Source organism: Pantherophis guttatus, chromosome 2 (assembly GCF_059756535.1).
Source record: "Pantherophis guttatus breed Tessera chromosome 2, ASM5975653v1, whole genome shotgun sequence".
NCBI lineage: Eukaryota > Metazoa > Chordata > Lepidosauria > Squamata > Colubridae > Pantherophis > Pantherophis guttatus.
The window spans coordinates 51,076,449-51,096,719 of record NC_142064.1 but is presented as its reverse complement, the minus strand read 5'-3'; the positions used below and the strand labels follow the sequence as shown (position 1 = coordinate 51,096,719).

General features: G+C 38.3%; 1 long non-coding RNA gene across 4 annotated transcripts in view; it reads left to right on the top strand.

Annotated features, from left to right (window-relative positions):
* LOC148115107 (uncharacterized) overlaps positions 1–20,271 on the top strand; it is a 197,644-nt gene that overhangs the window by 158,493 nt on the left and 18,880 nt on the right. The window lies entirely within an intron of this gene.

The following is a 20,271-nucleotide window of genomic DNA, read 5'->3' as shown; positions in this document are numbered from 1 at the left end:
TAAAGAAGAATAAGAAACCCAGTGGAAAGCGTCACTAATGAACTTTAAACCTCCAACCCACCCCTCCAAAGAAAGAACAATCTTCAACCAATCCATTCTAGTAAGGTTCCTGTCAGCCATTCAGCAGCCTAAGACAAAATGGCTCTGAAGGGCAGCCCATTGAGGAGGGCAGGGGATGTTTCTGCCATAGTGCCCAGAAGCGAAAGGAAGTGGGGACCTTTTCATTCTGCAATCCTGTTCTCAAGACATGAATAGACGCCACTCAGGAGCCTGAGTGGCGTAGGAGGCTAATGCCTCCTACTAAGGTAGCATTTAACATCCAGCTGCCTGCAATTACTGCGAGTTCAATTCTCCCCAGGCTCAAGGTCGACTCAGCCTTCCATCCTTTCTAAGGTGGGTAAAATGAGGACTCGGTTTGTGGGGGCAATAAGCTGACTTTGTATAAAATATACAAAAGTATGAAGGCTATTGCTTAACGCATTGTAAGCCGCCCTGAGTCTCCGGAGAAGAAAAAATGAATAGTGATCCATCCTCACGGCAGGGCAAATAAGGCCCTATGCCAGGCAGCAAGCATTTCTTTTTAAAAAAATAGTTTTTGGCTGAGTTGAGCTCACTGAGGAAAAGAAAAAAATGAATACAAAATCAAAGAGGAGAAAACATTAGTATTTAAAATTCTACAAAGATCAATGTTATTTTTAGCGTATAAGCTTTCATGGATTATAAATCACTTTCCCAGGGCTAAATTAGAAACCACTTTTATATATATTACACATCTACTTATGTATCTTTTTCTTAATTAGTTAAGAGCAGTGGAAATTTTTATTAGAATTAAAGAGCAAAAAGGATATATCTTTTTTCTTCTTCTTAGGAAAGCACTCTGGCCTGATTGGAATAAAAAATGCCCTCAAAGCCCAGAGTAGCTATTGAGTCTATATGAAGAATTCTGAAAATATATTGTGGACACTCTCACAAAATGACTTCTCAGAGGCTTGCAAATTTATAAGCTGTTCCCAGGGGTGGGATTCTACCGGTTCAGACCGGTTCAGGCGAACTGGTAACTCTGACATCGGCTGGAAGCGAACTGGTTCGCCCTGACGATCAGATCGGCCCACCCGCACTATTTTCCTACCTTTATCTTCTCAGCTGATTCGCGTGGCAGAGCAGATTGCCACGCCTCAGCTGTGTTTCTTCTCTGAAGAAACATGGAAGTGAAGATTTCTTCAAATGGCGCATGTGCGCGCAGCAAAGCGTGCAATTACTGAACCGGTTGTTAAACCGGGAGGATCCCACCACTGGCTGATCCTCATATTGGTCACAATTAGTTACAATGCTTCCATTTACCAGAATGCAAACTGACAAGGTTGGATAGCAACCTTGCTATCCTTGGTCCCCTCTAAATGTTCCAGAATGCTTTTTTTCCACTACTTATCTTTGGAGGGAAGGCTGGTAGGTGGGGGTTAAATGAGCATCTGTAGGGAACAAAGAATTCTTATAAATAAAAGATGAGATTTTGCCAACCCTCGATCTAAGCGATTTAGCAACCTAGGGAGCTTCACTCATCTTCCATGCTCCTGTATTTTCTCTCATAACATTACCTGAAATTAATTAATGGAAAACAGGATCAAAAGAATGTCTAGTTGAAACAGGCTGAACAACAAGTATTCATTGGTTTGCATTTTAAAAGAAAATGAGACAGTGTCATATATGGTAGTGTTTTCGAACAGGTTTGTAATGACACTTCATCACACTTAATTATGCTTGCAAAGATTTATCCCAATTTCTCCCAGGGATGGTTGCTCTTAATAATCCAAACTGCAAATTGTAAACTGGAGACCCTTTACGCTTGTTCATTTATGCAGTAATTCATCTTCCTTCCATCTTCTTTGCCATTTATTATTTATACAATTTGTAGTAAATTATCAAGTGCACTGGCTAACATATGTAAGTATAAATAACAAAAGGAATATAATACAGGAAAAAGATATTAAATTTATACCATGATCTACAGAAAAAGTATATCAGTCTCCATTAATCTAAGCAATCCTTTTTGGTGTGTTAACAGAGTTAAAGGTACACAAATTACTATAGTCATGCTGGATTTTAGTTGCAGAATTTGTACAGAAATGAGGCATTAGAAATAAAGCTTATTTCTTTACACTCAAGTTATTTTTTTCTGCTATTTTTATGGTTAAGTATCTTCAAAAATCAAAAGGGATAGCTAAGTATATGGCAGTTTTAAGGCGATACACTAAAGATATGCTTGTTTTGGTGACTGAACTCCTTAAAGAAGACTTATCTTTTTTTTTTTTTAAGTCTCATGCAGAGGACTAGAAAAGAGGCATCTGCTTTATAAAAAGCTGCTTTACTCACTGTGTCGTGCATTCTGAAGTACCTTTTACTTTTTCATGCACAGACCTAATAATTATAATATATTTCATGATGAGAAAGGCTGTTTTTTTCATTATTATTTTTATACCTTTTCACTGTGTTCCTTCCTTAATCACTCTTGGTTTTAAAAAATCTACTTGAACCTTCTATTTAATATAATGTTGTATTCTGATTTTGCTGATTATTTTTTAACTATTGTCAGGAGAGACTGACAATAGTTTATGTGTTTACCATGAACGTGCAGACATAGAGACACTCTCAAAAGTAACTCATTTCACTCACAAGACTTCTCAGCATTGTAGTCTTTGTTCCCAGTAATTTATTGCTGTAGCAACTAATAGGTCTGTCATCGTTGCCTTAGTCTCTCTATGTGTCAAAAGTGACACCTCACAACATTTTTGGTGACACCCTAGCTTTCATTGATACCCAGCGACAACTTTTCTTGAAAGCTCGCCCCATTCTTCGATGATTTTTGGAGTTTATGGAGGTTGCATGAGAATGGAGTGTGTTATTGCGGAGCCTCAGAAGTTACCAGAGAGGTCCTTACATTTACAGTGCCTCTGCTGTGAGTAGTCCAGCAAGCAAAGTTAGCAAGGCAGCAACCAAGGCAAGAAATCCAGTAAGCAAAGTTAGCAAGGCAGCAACCAAGGCAAGCAGTCCAGCGAAGCAGGCAAACTGGGCAAGGCACACAAGACAAAGCACAGCAAAATCCAGACATCGACAACTGCACATGAGGCTCCATGAATTCAATGCCTGTTTCCGACAAACGCCCCTCCCAACACCATCTCTTTAAATCTCATTCCCCAGGTGTGAAGAGGGGCAGGTTGCCCACCTCCCGAGTCATGGGTTGCCCTGCACTGATCCCGCCTCCTCTTCATTCTTCATGCTCGGGGATTGGGGGGAAAGATAATTGTTCATTGTGGGAGCTCTGTCACTCCTCTGCTCCACTGCCTGCCCTGTCCTCCCCCCTCACCTGGTCCTCCTGCGCCCCCTCTCCCTCACTGGTGACCCTTCCCAGGCACGAGGGACCCAGGACTGCCTCATCCTGCTCCTTCAGTCATTCCTCCATTGGCCCTAACTCTGTCTCGTCCTCCTCTCTCAGGCTCCAACAGGGCCATGACAGAAGTGTTCCTCAGCCAAACAATATTGGGATCAGGTAACATTTGTCCTACAGTGAACCAACACAATCATATTGGTAATAAAAATAAAAGTGGGTTAGCTATAACATCCAATAACATCTGGTTCTTTAAGTCACTTTTCTGTCCTACTTCACAGAGTTCTGTTATGATCCTAGAAATAGAATTTTATCCAATGGGAGGATTCAAGAAAAAGTGTTCAAACTTAAAATAGGAAGAATTATCACTGTATGACTCTCATCAAGTAATCCCATAATCTTTATTAGGGCAATGTCATAATGAAACAACTCAAAATCACAAAATAGCGGGCAAACTTTTGAAATTATTACTGTGTGAAATGATAAACATAGCTTATCATTTACAACATAGCATATCAACCACCAAATGATGGTTGACGGTTGCACTGATAATTGTCTAGTTGTATTAGCAGCTTTCAGAAATATCACTAATTATCATAAGGTGTGACTTTATTCATATTATCCTTTTCTGAAACTTAGAACTGAGAATTTGCAGATAGTTTAAATGTTCTCAGAAAATTTCAGAAGTTCAACCTACTGCAGTCCAAGAAGAGAAAAGCAGCTTTGGGAGGTTTAAAAAAGGGCATACATCAATATGATATAATAGATTAAGACAACAAGGGCATGTTCATCTTTAGCGGAACCTGCCTATCTTACTTCATATTCTATTTAAATGGTCATTTGACATAACATTGAAAATACAAACAATTAATAAATATGCCTGTAATAGATCAAGCACTGTTCATGCTATGTTGTAAGCATGGGTAAAATAGTTATTTAAATATACAGGTATTATGTTCCTGGATCTTGACCCTAAAGATATCCAATGCAATAATTTTAGCTGTTCATTCACACAATTATTTTTTATTTCTAAAAAGTACACCCACACTTTTGAATTGTGGTATGCCTAGAATATTCAGGGAGAGAAAAGCATGTAATTCCATCAACATTTTCAATTTCCAAAAAAAACCTATTCTTGCCTTCCTGATTTCCAATATATGTTGTATTGTAATAAAATAAGTTGTATCATCTTTCCTCTGTTCCATTTATCGCCAAATCGCAGAATTACACCATGCATGTAATATGCAGTTATTAGAGGAAAGTCCAAAGTGAATGAATGAGGGTGACAAGATGTCCAGCTACAGAGAATAGAACAGAACTTTCTAATTGCCCAAAATATATTTTCTTTTTATGATTTGCTCACCACTAAAACCAGGGAACTTACGCTGGTTTAATTGCTTGAAAAAACTACTTATGTTCCTCATCCCAAAGCCCAAACGTAAATGCTTTCAGCATTTCAAAGGTGACTGGTTATGACACCATCAAATTTTATGTTAGCAACTGCATCCTTAAATAAGTGACACAAAGATATTGGCTCTTTCCAAAGAACAGCTTTATAGGAATACACAATGATGTGAGGGGTTCAAGTGAATACTAATTAGAATTGATTGTACAGAAAGTATATTTTGAAGATTATTTAGAACTTCAGTCAAGACTGCCTTGCCAGGGCAGGGGAAAATATTCCATACCAACCAAGGTGGCTGTAGGGTGGGAGAGAGTATATTCATGGCTTTAGAAAATATACTGTTCTTCCTTCCTAAGGATTTCAGAAAACTGTACAACTTGATGAAAATATAACATGAAGAAAGGAAAGAAGGAGAGGAGAAGGGAGAATGGGAGAGGGTTGCCGGCTGCAACTCTTTATCATTAATTAATTAAATAATTGCTAGTGAGTAAAGAAAACAAAGAATAGTGCAGTAAACAGCATATTTAATTATAAATCTGTTAAATTAAAAAAAAACTATACACAAAGTAGCCATATCACTTCAGTCACTTATCAATGTTTTTGTATTTGGTTTTACTACTGAATTGATAATATAATATATTTTCAAAACAATATTTAGTGTGATATCTAGGAAACCCATTCTCTTATTCAATTCAATTCCATTCTTTATTGTCAATATATATATTTGTTTTCTGAGGTTTTCGCGGGTGTTTGTATGTAGGTCTTTGGTTATTCGGGTTTTCTCCCGCGTAAAATTGGAGGTTTCTTGGCAACGTTTCGACGAAGTCTCATTCGTCATCTTCAGGCTGGTGTTCTCGGCTTCGTGTTTCTAGGAGCAATGTGTGTGATCGCAGCTGTTTCTTCCTTTTAACTGCCAGTGGGGGTGTGAACTGATTGGGTGGGAGCTTGGCTGTGTTCTGATTGGGCAGAGGTGTGTTCTGATAGGTTGGGGGTTTGGCTGTGCTCTGATTGGATGGGGGGTTGGCTGTGCTTTGATTGGCTGGGTGTGTGTTCTGTTTAGGTGGGGGTTGGTTGTGCTCAGGTCAGTCTGAGTAGCAGGGGGATTTGAGCTGGTGAGCTGTTGTTTGGCTTCGCGTTCGTGGCCGTGCTATCTCTTCATGGTGGGTGTCAGTCTGCTTCATGTATGGATTGGAGGGGTTTAAGGTGGCTAATGATGCAGCTGTGGTCTAGCTTCTGGTCCGGAGTCGTGCCTCATTATCAGTGTGGGTTCGAGTCTGCTTTCTGCGTGGATGTGTGGTGGTGACATCCTGTGTGGCTCTCGTGAGTGTGGGTCTGGGATTTCATATGGGATATATCCACAATTACACGGGAAGAAACCCGAAATATTAACAATATATATATATATATATATATATATATATATATGTATGTATGTATGTATGTATGTATGTATGTCTTTGGTTATTCGGGTCTTCTCCCACGTAAAATTGGAAGTGTCTTGGCAACGTTTCGACGAAGTCTCATTCGTCATCTTCAGGCTGGTGTTCTCGGCTTCATGCTTCCAGGAGCAATGTGAGATCGCAGCTGTCTCTTCCTTTTAACTGCTAGTGGGGGTTTGAGCTGATTGGGTGGGAACTTGGCTGTGTTCTGATTGGGTGGAGGTGTGTTCTGATTGGTTAGGGTCTTGGCTGTGCTCTGATTGGATGAGGGGTTGGTTGTGCTCTGATTGGCTGGGGGTGTGTTCTGTTTGGGTGGGGGCTTGGTTGTGCTCAGCTTAGTCTGAGTTGCAGGGGGATTTGAGCTGGTGAGCTGCGTTGTTGTTGTTTGGCTTCGTGTTTGTGGCCGTGCGAGCTCTTCATGGTGGGTGTCAGTCTGCTTCATGTATGGATTGGAGGGGTTTAAAGTGGCTAATGATGCAGCTGCGGTCTGGCTTCTGGTCCTTGGTCGTGGCTCATTATCAGTGTGGGTTTGGGTCTGCTTTCTGCGTGGATGTGTGGTGGTGACATCCTGTGTGGCTCTCGTGAGTGTGGGTCTGGTGTCATTCGTCGTGTTAGGGACTCGTTTGTCAATAAGGGCGGGTTTCCAAATGGCTGGTAGGCGGGAGGTATCGTCTCGTTTGTTCATGCTGTGTGGGCGTTTTTCTATCTCGATGGCTTCTCTGATTATTCTGTTGTTAAAGTGTTCAGTTTTGGCGATAGTTCTGGTCTTTTTAAAGTCAATATCATGTCCTGTGGCTTTAAGGTGTTGGACCAGGGAAGAAGTTGGTTCCTCTTTTCTGACTGAGTTCTTGTGTTCTTCTATGCGTGCACTTATTCGTCTGTTGGTTTGTCCGATGTATGTGGTGGGGCAGGCGGTGCATGGGATTTCATATACTCCTTGATTTTCTAACTCAATTTTGTCTTTGGGGTTCCTTAGGATGGTGGATATTTTTCGGTTTCTGCAGAATGCTGTCTTGATGTTATGTTTGTGGAGGATTTTGCTTATTCTGTCTGTGGTGCCTTTTATGTATGGGAGGAGGGCTTTGCCATTTTCTTGTTCTCTGTCTTGGATTTTAGTGGGGGTTTCTTTTTGGATTAGGTTGTGATCTTATTTCTTTGGAATCCATTGGATGTTAGTACGTTAGTGAGAGTGTGTAGTTCGGTTTTTAGGTGTTGTTCATCAGCTAAGCGTTTTGTTCTGGAAATGAGTGTCTTGGCTACAGAGTTGATCTGGGCAGGGTGGTGGTGTGAGAGTGCGTGCAGATAGCGGTTTGTGTGTGTTTTCTTCTGGTAGATAGTGTGTCCTAGGGAGCCATTGGATTTTCTGTAGACTAAGACATCCAGGAAGGAAAGTTGGTTGTTCACTTCTGTTTCCATGGTGAACTGTATTTTGAGGTGTAGGCTGTTGAGGTGCGTGAGGAAGTTGTCCAGTTTTTCTTTCCCATGTGGCCAGATTATGAAGGTGTCGTCCACATATCTGAGCCAGAGTTTGGGTTTGTGATCAGATTTTTCTAGAGCTTGGGTTTCAAAGTATTCCATATAGAGGTTGGCAATGACAGGTGAGAGGGGTGATCCCATGGGTGCTCCTTCTGTTTGTTTGTATTTCTGTCCATTATAGTCCATTAAAGTCCATTAACCAACTTTAAAAAGACCAGAACTATCGCCAAAACTGAACACTTTAACAACAGAATAATCAGAGAAGCCATCGAGATAGAAAAACGCCCACACAGCATGAACAAACGAGACGATACCTCCTGCCTACCAGCCATTTGGAAACCCGCCCTTATTGACAAACGAGTCCCTAACACGACGAATGACACCAGACCCACACTCACAAGAGCCACACAGGATGTCACCACCACACATCCACGCAGAAAGCAGACCCAAACCCACACTGATAATGAGCCACGACCAAGGACCAGAAGCCAGACCGCAGCTGCATCATTAGCCACTTTATACCCCTCCAATCCATACATGAAGCAGACTGACACCCACCATGAAGAGCTCGCACGGCCACAAACACGAAGCCAAACAACAACAACGCAGCTCACCAGCTCAAATCCCCCTGCAACTCAGACTAAGCTGAGCACAACCAAGCCCCCACCCAAACAGAACACACCCCCAGCCAATCAGAGCACAACCAACCCCTCATCCAATCAGAGCACAGCCAAGACCCTAACCAATCAGAACACACCTCCACCCAATCAGAACACAGCCAAGTTCCCACCCAATCAGCTCACACCCCCACTAGCAGTTAAAAGGAAGAGACAGCTGCGATCTCACATTGCTCCTGGAAGCACGAAGCCGAGAACACCAGCCTGAAGATGATGAATGAGACTTCGTCGAAACGTTGCCAAGACACTTCCAATTTTACGTGGGAGAAAACCCGAATAACCAAAGACCTACATACAAACACCCGCGAAAACCTGAGAAAACATATATATATGCATATATATATATATATATATATATATATATATATATATATATATGCATAACATAACATTACATTATATTATACCAGTGTAGACATGTTACACGTTGTGCTGGCCCTGCAAGTCTATCAGTAGCATGGTGTTATGTTGCATTCAAAAGTCTGACAGCCCACGAATACTTTCCCTACTGTTTCTTGCCTGACAGAGTCCTTCCTTCCTTCCTTCTTTCCCCAAGCAGAGAGATCTTGCTTGCTTGTTACTTGTCTTCCCACTGAGAGATTCTCCTTGCCCAGCAAAGAGGCACTTGTTGCCTTCAGGCATTTCAATGTCTTGGTCTTGTCTCCTAACAATACTTCACTGACCCACTGACAGCATTTACCAGTGGGAGTGGGAGATCCTGGATGATACTGTTGTTCAGCATGAGAGCATCTTGGGCTGCCAATTCTACAGCATGGTTCACAGGCTTTACCTTTGCTGTAGAGCTATATACCGTAAATATCCTGGAAGTGCTAGACTATCAATGTCACTGTTCTTCATCTTAGAATTCTTTCAGTAGTCAGCCTGTATGTCTATATAGAATCCTGGCTTTTCTGGGCAGCATATTTGGTTGTTACAAGATATTGTTGCAGGCTGCGGATAATGACAAAGTACTGGATAAAGTACTCCTATCTGAAATCTCCGAAGCTTAAAGCAACATTTGGTATCAAACCAACTGTATGTTTTTCATATACTTGGTCTATTAATGAATTCATCGAGCTATTTCAAGAATATTTGGAATAGCAAAATAAGATTAAAAGTTTCTTCCACAGTTTGATTTTTCCCTGAAAATATAGAATTGAAAACAATTTCAGAACCACTGAATGAATTATTTTCCTAAATTTTGGATTTAAGCTTCTGTATCAGTCTGCCTATATCTCTGATATTATATAACTTAAGTTCCAAGGGAAAAAAAGTCTATAAACTGATTTGTCATTAATCACTAAATATATTAATATATTTATATTACTTATATAAATATTGAATTGAACTGGGGCCAGGTTCATATTTGTATTTGGCAATGATCAACACGGGCATGAACTATTTTTCTTTCATATTTTATTTGTTTTGTTTATATTACTTTCCATTTCCATCAAACAGTGTGTGATCTGGGTACAATTATTTAAACAGTCATAATCCACATATTTGTTAATATGTTAATAATGTTAATAATTATTAACAATAATGTTAATAATATAACTATATATTAGTATGATTACAATAATACATAACATCTTCATTGTCAAGTTCTCTCCACATTAACATTTTCTCTTTGTATATCTCCTCCTTTCTAACTTTCTATTGTCTAACCATTGATAAAATACATCCATGTCAAAAAATATTCAGTTTCTTCTTTATTCTTAATAATAAGCATTTGTCCATTTCTGCGCATTCTAGTATTTTCTTAATTACATTCTCATCTGACAGAATTTCATCATTTTTCCAGTGTTGTGCAAATACAATTCTGGCTGAGGCATAAACTATTTTTAATGGACTATTCCATCTTCAGAACATTTCAAATTCACTTAGTTTATATTTATTTAAAAAGCAGCGAAGTTTTATAATGGTCAATGGTGGTATGTTTTCCCAGTCATTTTCTTTCAAAAATATATATTACAAAACCAAATTTTGAATATTCCAAAGGTAAATCTGAACTAACATAGATGTTACCACCTTCCTCCCAGGGCAGAAAACCTACAAATGGTAAGATGACTGTGTGGTGCAAGTGGAACTGTCCTCTGATGAGCTGTCACCAAGACAATTTATCTTTGAAAAGAAGAATTTGAGTTATCTTCACGACTGTCTGATAATGCAAAATCTCCCAGGTGAATTGAAAAAGATTGGAAGCCTGCAGATGTTCCACCTTTTCATTGCACTAAACTAGATATAAATGACAAGGTTACAGCATCTATTTAAGTATGCTTCTCCTCACTCCTCCTTAAGGATGAGAGCTGTGAAGTGAAGCAAAGTCAACCTTGTCAACCGAAGGGCAGTGAATGAAATTTCTCTTAAATTTCAAAGGGCAAAACAATACAGCTATCCATGGAATAGCATCTTCTATCGAGGTCTAACGTAAAGTGATTGAATATTAACCACAACAAAAAAAATCATATTTTACTATGATCAGGACATTAATTTAGTTGGAATAATTATGTCTCCGATCCTCTCATTCCATTGACTTGAATATCATCAACCTGTTTCATACAATCTTGAACTCTTTGATTTAAAAATGCAGATAACTAGTGAAACTAATTAACCTAATCTAGGGCACTCAGAAGAGTTGCCATCCTAAAACTGAGGTAAAGGATCTTTGCTCTATAGGTTACTATTTCCTGGGATCTTGTTTCCTGGAATCCCAAAGCATGGAACTCAGTTAAGGATATCGGGAGTTGTATAGAGAGCCTGCACTGAGAGGCATGGATCTTCTCAATCCTTCCCACATACTCACAAACTTTCTAAAGATTCATTTATAAGCAGAGATGCCCTGGTGGAGCTTTCAACACACACCTGCTATGTATTCAATTAAAACACTCCTTTTGCATATGGGAGATATGTATTAGAAGATGTACAATTCTGTTTAGTTTTATTTCTTTAAAAGTCATATTTACAGCTATGAAGAAGTATGGATTAATGCCTTTTGATCCCTTTCTTCTGAGGTGCTTCTAGGTACCAATTACCGATTTCTGTTTTAAATGTATGATTTATAGTATGATAAATAATACATATATCATATACACAGCAAAGTTTATTAACAGATTTCTTAGGGAAATAAAGCTTTATCAAGTGGCTGTAAATTCTCATACAATTGTGAGTTCTACAATTGTTATTATTTAAGTGTGTCCTGTGAACCCAGACTTTGTGATCTATGATTATCACTTAACATGATGCATAACTCCAGCCCTCCCTGCTTATCTTAGCTTGTTCTTACTACTAAAATTTTTCCAAGTTCACTGATGGCTTCTCAATTTACATTGCTGGAGACCTGAAGATATATTTGCAGTGAGTTATGAACATTCCCAGCAAACCATGCATAAACAAGAGCCCAACTGTTAGAAAATGCTAAATGAAACAGCCCACAGTCTTCAAAGAAATGAAGGACATCTCTCAAATATATGATATAAGGATTGAAATTAATTCTACTTTTTAACTTACACAATTTATTTGGAAAATAATAGTGAGCAGAACGTGTATCATGTTTTATTTTAAATAGTTAAAAAGTGATTTCTCACAAGATCTATTGAAGGCTAGTAATTTATAGACTTTTATAGTAAGCAAAATGTCCCTTGGTACTATTGTACCATTACTCAGTAACTCCACTAAATTAAAATGTCTACAAAAATATTAAAAAAGTCAAAGCCAATATTCAGATAATTTAACTGGAAGCATTAAAATTAATTCCTTTACTCAACTGTATTGAATAAGATTCTATTTCATTGATGACCAAGAATAATAGATGGAGTTAACTACCCTTCATATAGCTATTGTTGAATTAATAAAATAATGAATCCAGAAGGCACAGCCATAACAGAAATGGCACAGGAGTCACTATAAAACTAAACTAAATTAGCACCATATTCTGACTTCAAGAAACCAAATTTGTAGAACAAAATTATAATATTTGCATTTGTTTTTGAAGTTGAAAAACTACAACTTCCTTAATTTCTAGCTAATCTAGTGTAGATTGGGAATTACGGTCAGTGAAATTGTATTAATCTAAAAGGCATTGGGTTGGAGAAAGGTGAATGATCATGTTGTGTTAAGATGAACACAGTGCAAGTCATCTATTTTAGAAAGAAAGAGCCTGTAGTACAGTGGACTAAAGCACACTGTTATTAACACCAGCTGTCTGCAATTACTGCAAGTTCAAATCTCACCAGGCTCAAGGTTGACTCAGCCTTCCATCCTTTCAAAGGTAGGTGAAATGAGGACCCAGATTGTGGGGGCAATACGTTGACTTTGTATAAATATACAAAAGTATGAAGGCTATTGCTTAACGCATTGTAAACCGCCCTGAGTCTCCGGAGAAGAGTGGCATATAAATCAAATTAAAAAAAAAAAACTAATATTCCTCATTAAACATTTGCCAATTGATTGAAAAAGTCAGCTTTCTGCAGACCATATCTAAAAGTATTTAATAGATCATTGCAGGTTCTGTTCAGCTGTACTGTAAACAATACAATACAGCTGCATGTTCAGGCAATTAAAGAAGATCTTGAAATTATATTTTGGAGTGATTATTCTGAGTATCGCTCAGAGAGTCATCTTTGAGCTCTTGTTGTTCATGAAATAATTTGTCCATCTGTTACCAGCGAGACTGGCATACAAATGAAATGTCCATCTGTTATCACATAAATTGTTGCATATGAAAGCAAAATAGTTATTTGTGGTCCATGATTTGAGGCTCAGTTTGATATGACTCTTCTCCTGTCTCCTAAGGAGAAGGGGGCAGGTTGGGGATGTTTCTTTGGTATCTACACTCATGGTATTTGCACCATTCCAGGTCACCCTCACTCCTTTAATCCAACATCATGGTTGACTCAGCCTTCCAACCTTCTGAGGTCAATAAAATGAGGACCAGATTGTTGGGGCAATATGCTTACTTCTGTAAACCATTTAGAGAGGACTGTGAAATGATATATATGTCTAAGTACTATTGCTATCATCATTTCTGTGGGTTGCCACAAAGAAGAGGGAGTCAAGCTATTCTCCAAAGCACCTGAGGGTAGAACAAGAATCAATGGGTGGAAACTAATCAAGGAGAGAAGCAATTTAGAACTAAGGAGAAATTTCCTGACAGGACAATTAATCAGTAGAACTACTTGCCTCCAGAGGTTGGAATGCTCCAACACTGGAAGTTTTTAAGAAGAGATTGGATAACTATTTGTCTGACGTGGTGTAGGGTTTCCTGCCTAAGCAGGGGATTGGACTAGAAGACCTCCAACGTCCCTTCCAACTCTGTTATTCAGTTCTATTCAATCTTTGCTGAAGGGTTAATCAATTTTCCTTAAAGGGCAGCCTATCTTAATGCCACATTGCTCTTTCATTGATCTTCCCAAAACCAAATGAATAGTTGCCATTGTGGTTTTCCTACACTTTTTTTTAACTAGCAGACAATAAGCAGACACGTTTACAGATTTGGAGAAGTAGCAAGGCTTAGCTGCTCAGATTAATCTTCAGGGTTACACTAAATATGTGTGATTTTACTCAAGTAAAGAGAAATGCTTATCTACAAAAACCTCAACTTGCATACTACCTCAACATTCAGTAATAGCCACCATGCAGACAGTAGAAAAAGCAGTTTAGGTTTAGTGGCCATCTTTTAAATGAGGGGCAGAATAATCTATTAGGGTTTATTAATATGAAAAATGAGCAGGAAGGTGATATTCTTCTTAGGTCACATTTAGAAGCTTCACAAACACAAGGATTATGTTTGTACAACAACTTTCCTGTGGTTAATTTATCCAAGGTTAATGACATTAACTAGCGTTCTAGCTTTGTATGAGACACTAAAGTATGAACTAACCCCAGGCCAGAATACACTAGGCTGCAATGCAGTTGGCTAGTTGGTGACTCAGTGTGCAATGCTAGCAAAGTGATTAAGGCAATCACAATGGGAGCAAACCACTGTTTTATCTGATCGAGCAGGGCTCCTCTAACCTTTTTATGGCACTTGATTTGGCATCTCTGCAGAGTTTGATGGCTTGCACTAGGAAATGCATCTTAGCTACAAGCTCAACAGAGTGGTTGCATTCACATGACAGACTGAATTATAATTCAGCATTTGTAGTAGTTGATTTATCATAAATGAAAGTGTCACATGAATACAGCAGTATAGGGCTGCTAATAGGTTGTCATAAGTACAGTATAACCAGCCTGTCCAATCTTGCTGATTTGGGAAAGGGGATGTGGTATAATGGTCCAAAACATACTTTGTATACAGTATATAATGATAAACCTTATGTCTTTATCTAAAATTATCTAAATGTGGTTGGCTTACTGGTTTGCATGACACATTACATGCCATGTGCTGAGTATGTACAAAATACTAAACTAAAATCCATTTATTTATTTATATATCAAACTTGTATATCTCCCATTTTACCAATGGTGATTCTAGGCAGCTTATTTATTGTGTTAGTGTTATAACACATTATAACAATACATAAAGATCTTAAATTTAAAATCCAATTAAAATAAAACTAAGCAGGCTGGAGAGGGAGGGAGCAAAGTCCTCATAGGGAGGAGACTGGTGTTATCTACTCCATTAACCACATCAAAAGTGCCACACACTCATTGGGATTCCAGGCTAATTGGCACAGCCATGTCTTCAAAGCCTTTCGGAAGGCCAAAAGGGTAGGACTGGATCTGACCTCAAATGTTCCAGAGGGCAGGAACCACAGCAGAAAACACAGATGAGGTGGGCTAATCCCATCCAGGTGATTTCTCAGATCTCTGGACCCATGTCATGAATGGCTTTAAAAGTGATAACCAACACCTTGAATGGACCCAGAAGCAAACTGGCAGCCAGTGCAGTGATGTAGCATGGTCCACCCTAGAAGCCCCAAGAATTGCCCATGTCAGAGTGCGCACAATGTGACTTTGTGAGATAACCCAAGAGCAAATACGGTAAACAGGGGTTTGTATTTAAATAGTGGCTTTATCTACAAAGAATATATACATATACGTACTTTAGTCAGATCTCAAACAAACAGCAATCAGCAATTACAGCACTGAAGCACACACGGAGAGAGAAATATGCCCCCAACAGGGCCTCTTCTTATTACAGGGCCTCTTAAAGTGATATCAGCTCAAAAACCTTCCTGACTCATTCCTAGTATTACATCATTGTAGCAGCTGGTCAGCTCTTAAATCATTAACCTGACACCATTGTGGTGAATGGTCTCAACAACTTCGTATATATGTTTAAAAGGAGTGGAGAGAATACTTAGCTCTATGGCACACCACAAAAGAGAGGCCATGGGCTGGATCCCTCACTCACTCTGATTGGGACTAGCCTTGGAGAAAGGAACTGAATTAGTGCAAGACAATGCCGCCTAGCCTCAAACCCTGCAGCCAGCCCCAAAGGATACATGATCCTTTGGATTGCTTGGCAGCTTCAGAGCTTCAATGATATTGAAGCTCTGAAGCCGCCAAGCAATCACCTTCTCTACCATTTTCTCTTAAAAGGGAAGGTGAGAGACTAGATGGAAGTGGTCCAGACAGGTGGGATCAAGAGATTATTTTTAAGGAGAGGGAAACTAGGGCCTCCTTAAAAGGTTCCAGAAATATCCTCTCCTGTAGTGAAGAATTGATTACTATATGACTCCACCTGGTTGTCACTGACCTGAAAGCTTTCACCAACTAGGAGAGACAGGGATCTAATTGACAGGTGGTTGCACTGACAGCATTAAAGACCCTGTCCATTTCATCAAGTCCAACAGAATTGAACTGTTAACAGGTAAGGCCTTTCCCCAGGCATCTCAAATGGACCTGTACTTGTGGATTCCAAATGGGAACAAATCCAAAGAATGTTGTCCATCAAATTTCTCTGCATAATTCTGAAGATGATTACCCAAACCCTCCTGTACCCATCCATCCATTTAAAAAGTTATGCAACCATATTAGAAATAATGTATTTTTGTGTTCAACTTCTGATAATTTCAGAAAGGAAGCAAATGATAGCAAATCTTATTTTTTTTAGCCTTCTAAGAACGCCGCTGCTTTGATGATTCACATCTAAAATATGTTGGAGCCTTTGACCTGTCCTGAATTTATTCAGCATAATATAGTTAAGTGACAAAATCCAGGGAACCTCACATCACTTGCTGGCAAAAGAGAATTCATGGTCAAGACAGATTGAACAGTAGTTCAAAGGGTCAGTCAAGGAGCTTAATGGAGACAAAACAGAGATTTAAAATTCTGGGCAAACAAGTCAGAACAAGCTAGACTTAGCTGATAGACTGCGGTGTCATAGATAGTGTTTCCAGCAGTCTGAATACTCTTGAGTAGAGGTGAGTACAGGAATATAAGCCTAGCCAAGATCAGCCATTGCTCATGACTTGAAAGTGAAGTTTAGATTCTCTTTGCTCCTTGACCAACAACAACCTTAATCTAATAGTTTAAGGACTCCCAAGATGGGACTCAAAGGATGGAATTCAAACCTGTGTCTGAATTAGTAGGAGGCATTGGTGTCCCACAAAGTGGTGTTTCTTTGAACAAGAGGAAACACAGTGGCTCAGCATCTTCATTGTGTTGCACTACTCCAAAACATCCTCACTGAACTGAATAAGGACATTTTTTTAATGAGTCACTGAAATGCTTGACTTAGCAAGGTTAAAGTCAAAAGACTAAAGCTGGCATCTTGCAAGGATGACATCACTTCATCCTTCAACTTCCAGATTTTGCATACATGCCAAATTAGTACACTCTTTGTACAAAGGTTATATCGCCGTACAAATGCTGCAATTATGCATTTGCGTCACAATATCTAAAATAGGTACATTAGTCACAGCATTTGTGGGACAATGTCATGTTACACTTTTTTTCCCCCTTGCCTGCCGGTGGGTATCCATGATGGATGCACCAAATTAGTGAGTACTGCAATAATGTGGGTTTTTTTAATCAACATATAACTCAAGTGTAATTCTCCAAACTAAAAAAAGGCCCATAGTTTATTCTATAAAGTCCTTTGAGTAGTTTTCAGTATCTCATGTAAAAAGCACACACAATAAAAAATCTTTGTTGTGTTAGATTGAAGACCTATTTAGTCCAGCTTTCTCCTTCCATAGTGATCTGACCTAGGAAAAACTCAAAAGCAGGAGTGAAATATCAATTGTTCCTACAGGAGATGAGGCTTTTCTTTCACTTATTTCTCTGCTTTAATTGTTTTGATGATTTTTATAATCTTCCTGTGAGAGTCTCTGCAGTAGTCTATACATTTCATTTCAGTGTTAACATTGCTTTTCTCTCACATTTAAGTAACTTTGTTGAATACAAGCCTAGTTTTGATTGCCTGATTTGATAACCAACGAATGTTTTCTACTTGCCATGTGGCGTGTTCATCCTTTATGTTAGCAACAGAGTAGAGGAAAAATGTGCCAATCTGCAATGACTAACAGATGGATAATTAAAACTTCCTATTGAATAAAACAACTTGCAAATTTTAAAGTTTCATTCATCAAGCATTAAGATAATGAAGGATAATGGTAACATTGCAGTCATCAGCCTTGGAATGATCAGCCCATTCCAATAAAAAAAAATTAGAGCATTACAAAAAAAAAAAAAAAGTGGAGCCAATAAAACCAGCTACTCCATTGTATCTCCATCTTAATATATGAAATTCAATACAATCATTCTAGCAAAGCTAAAAATGGGTTCTCTTAGTCAGATTCATGCTATCTTGTCCTAGCAGCAAAAAGAAACTGTAATGCACATTTTAATATGGGACCACTTATCTGCAATATTCAGACATCAAAATCCTGCCATATAACATACTAATCCTTAATATTTCTTTCTTGTATTTCTACAGTGTGAGAAAAGAGATAACCACATTACAAATGGCATTCCAAAACAGTTTATAATGCTTGCCAGCTGCAAAGCAAAGTGTCCTAGCGAGTCTAAGTAAAAAAAAAATTAAGTAAATATGGATAATTTGATACAACTTAGAATATTTTGGATTCTGCTAAATAACAAACAAATAGCCGTCGGACAATCCTCTTTACTGTAGCCCAGAAATGTCTTATCTGCCAGGGTATATTTTCTATTCCTATATTTTGGGGTTCTTCTCTCAGTTCCAATCTTATTTCCTAATTCCCTTCTCATACTATATCTCATATCCCATCAGATGCAGTTTTCAAGCTGCCAAGATTCTCCTAATAGGTCCAACATTCTTTGCAAGTTAATAGCCTCTGTAAATCATTTCTGGTGCTACTGTTTGTACTGAATATAGCTGCATGGCTTGAATGACATAAAACTATAAGAAGTCTAATTGAACCACTATTGATTTGTTTGGTTAAAGTGATTAGTTTAAATGCACAAATGATCTGTTTTAACATACTCAGGCTTCAGTCTCTTGAATCCAAAGAAAAAATATACAAGTTTTGGAATGAATTACTGTTCAACACCTTCTTATGGCTACAAGGGCATCACTTTTCAAGAACAATGGAAAGATAACAATAATTAGGGAGCTAGAAACTGTCTCCATCTTCTTACTAATCAACTGTGTACATTTCCTTCTACCTTGCACAGTATAAAAGAACCCATAATTACTTTACTCTGTAGGAATCAATTTCCAAACAGATTATAGCAACCTCTTTCTTCCCTGCAACCCCAAATAATTACAGAACTGAATCATGGAACAAAACCACTAAAAAATATAACTTGGAGCTTCTGCTTGCAGAAAGGTTTGCACAAAGAGCTAATCACCACTCCTCAGTGACATCTATCTCATAGGGTTGAGGTAGGAAAATCCCTATAATCCTAGGGATTGCTAGGATGGCTAGCAGGTAAGCCAACTAATTTGGACAATGGCAGATTGGAAATTGCAGAACTGTAAATGCAAGTAGCTCTATTCTTTTTATATATATGTAATAGAGGTGGTAGTGTTTTTTACAAAATACGATGGCAAAAGTATAGACTTGGATTTTATCCTATATTATAACAGTATTACATCATCTTCAGTGGTTCCGAGTTCTGTAAACACTGTACAAGATGCTAGTATTAAACTGAAAATATTTTCCTTACTTGGTCCACATTTTTAAAAAATGCCTCTTTCTATATACTTCTATCACAATCTTTAGGTTATCTTCAGACAGTTTCTTCATATGTTCTTTCATGTTGGGGTTTAGTTGGCTGTCCTCCAGGAATGGACTTTCTTATTAATGGCTCTGATCACTTCTTGAAGTTTCTCCCAATAATACAAGAATGGCAGCTATTTTTTTACCTTTACAATGTCTTAATGCTATCTTGGTTTTTTCTTTAACATTGCTAATACATCACTAAATTGACCTTACTGATGAAATAAAATTAATTTTATTTAAAGTACCATTTATGAATTACTGCCATATTGTATATTATGTGCTCTTTTTGATTCTAAATCTAAAATATTTTAAGCTACCCTGAGAAAACATCAACATATATATAAAAATTATAGGAGTTCACTTTTGTCATTCATAAAGATTGCTAACACCAAAATTAAGAACATGTTTAAATAGAATACATGGAAAACCATCAAAAGAACATTTATAATACCATTAGATTATTGTTCATTCATGGACACACACTAAAATCTTCATCCATGGACACACACAACAATACATGCCTAACCAATTCAAACTCTAGTGGCCAGGTTAGGTTTGAATTGCAGGAGAATTAAAGTAGGGCTGGTGCACTCTCTCTCTCTCTCTCTCACTCACTCTCTTCCTCCCTCCCTCTCTCTCTCTTTCTTTCCCTCCCTCACACACACACACACACAGATGCATTTTTTAGCATCAATTAAATAAGATAAAAGATTATTTGTTATCAGAATTCTTATGG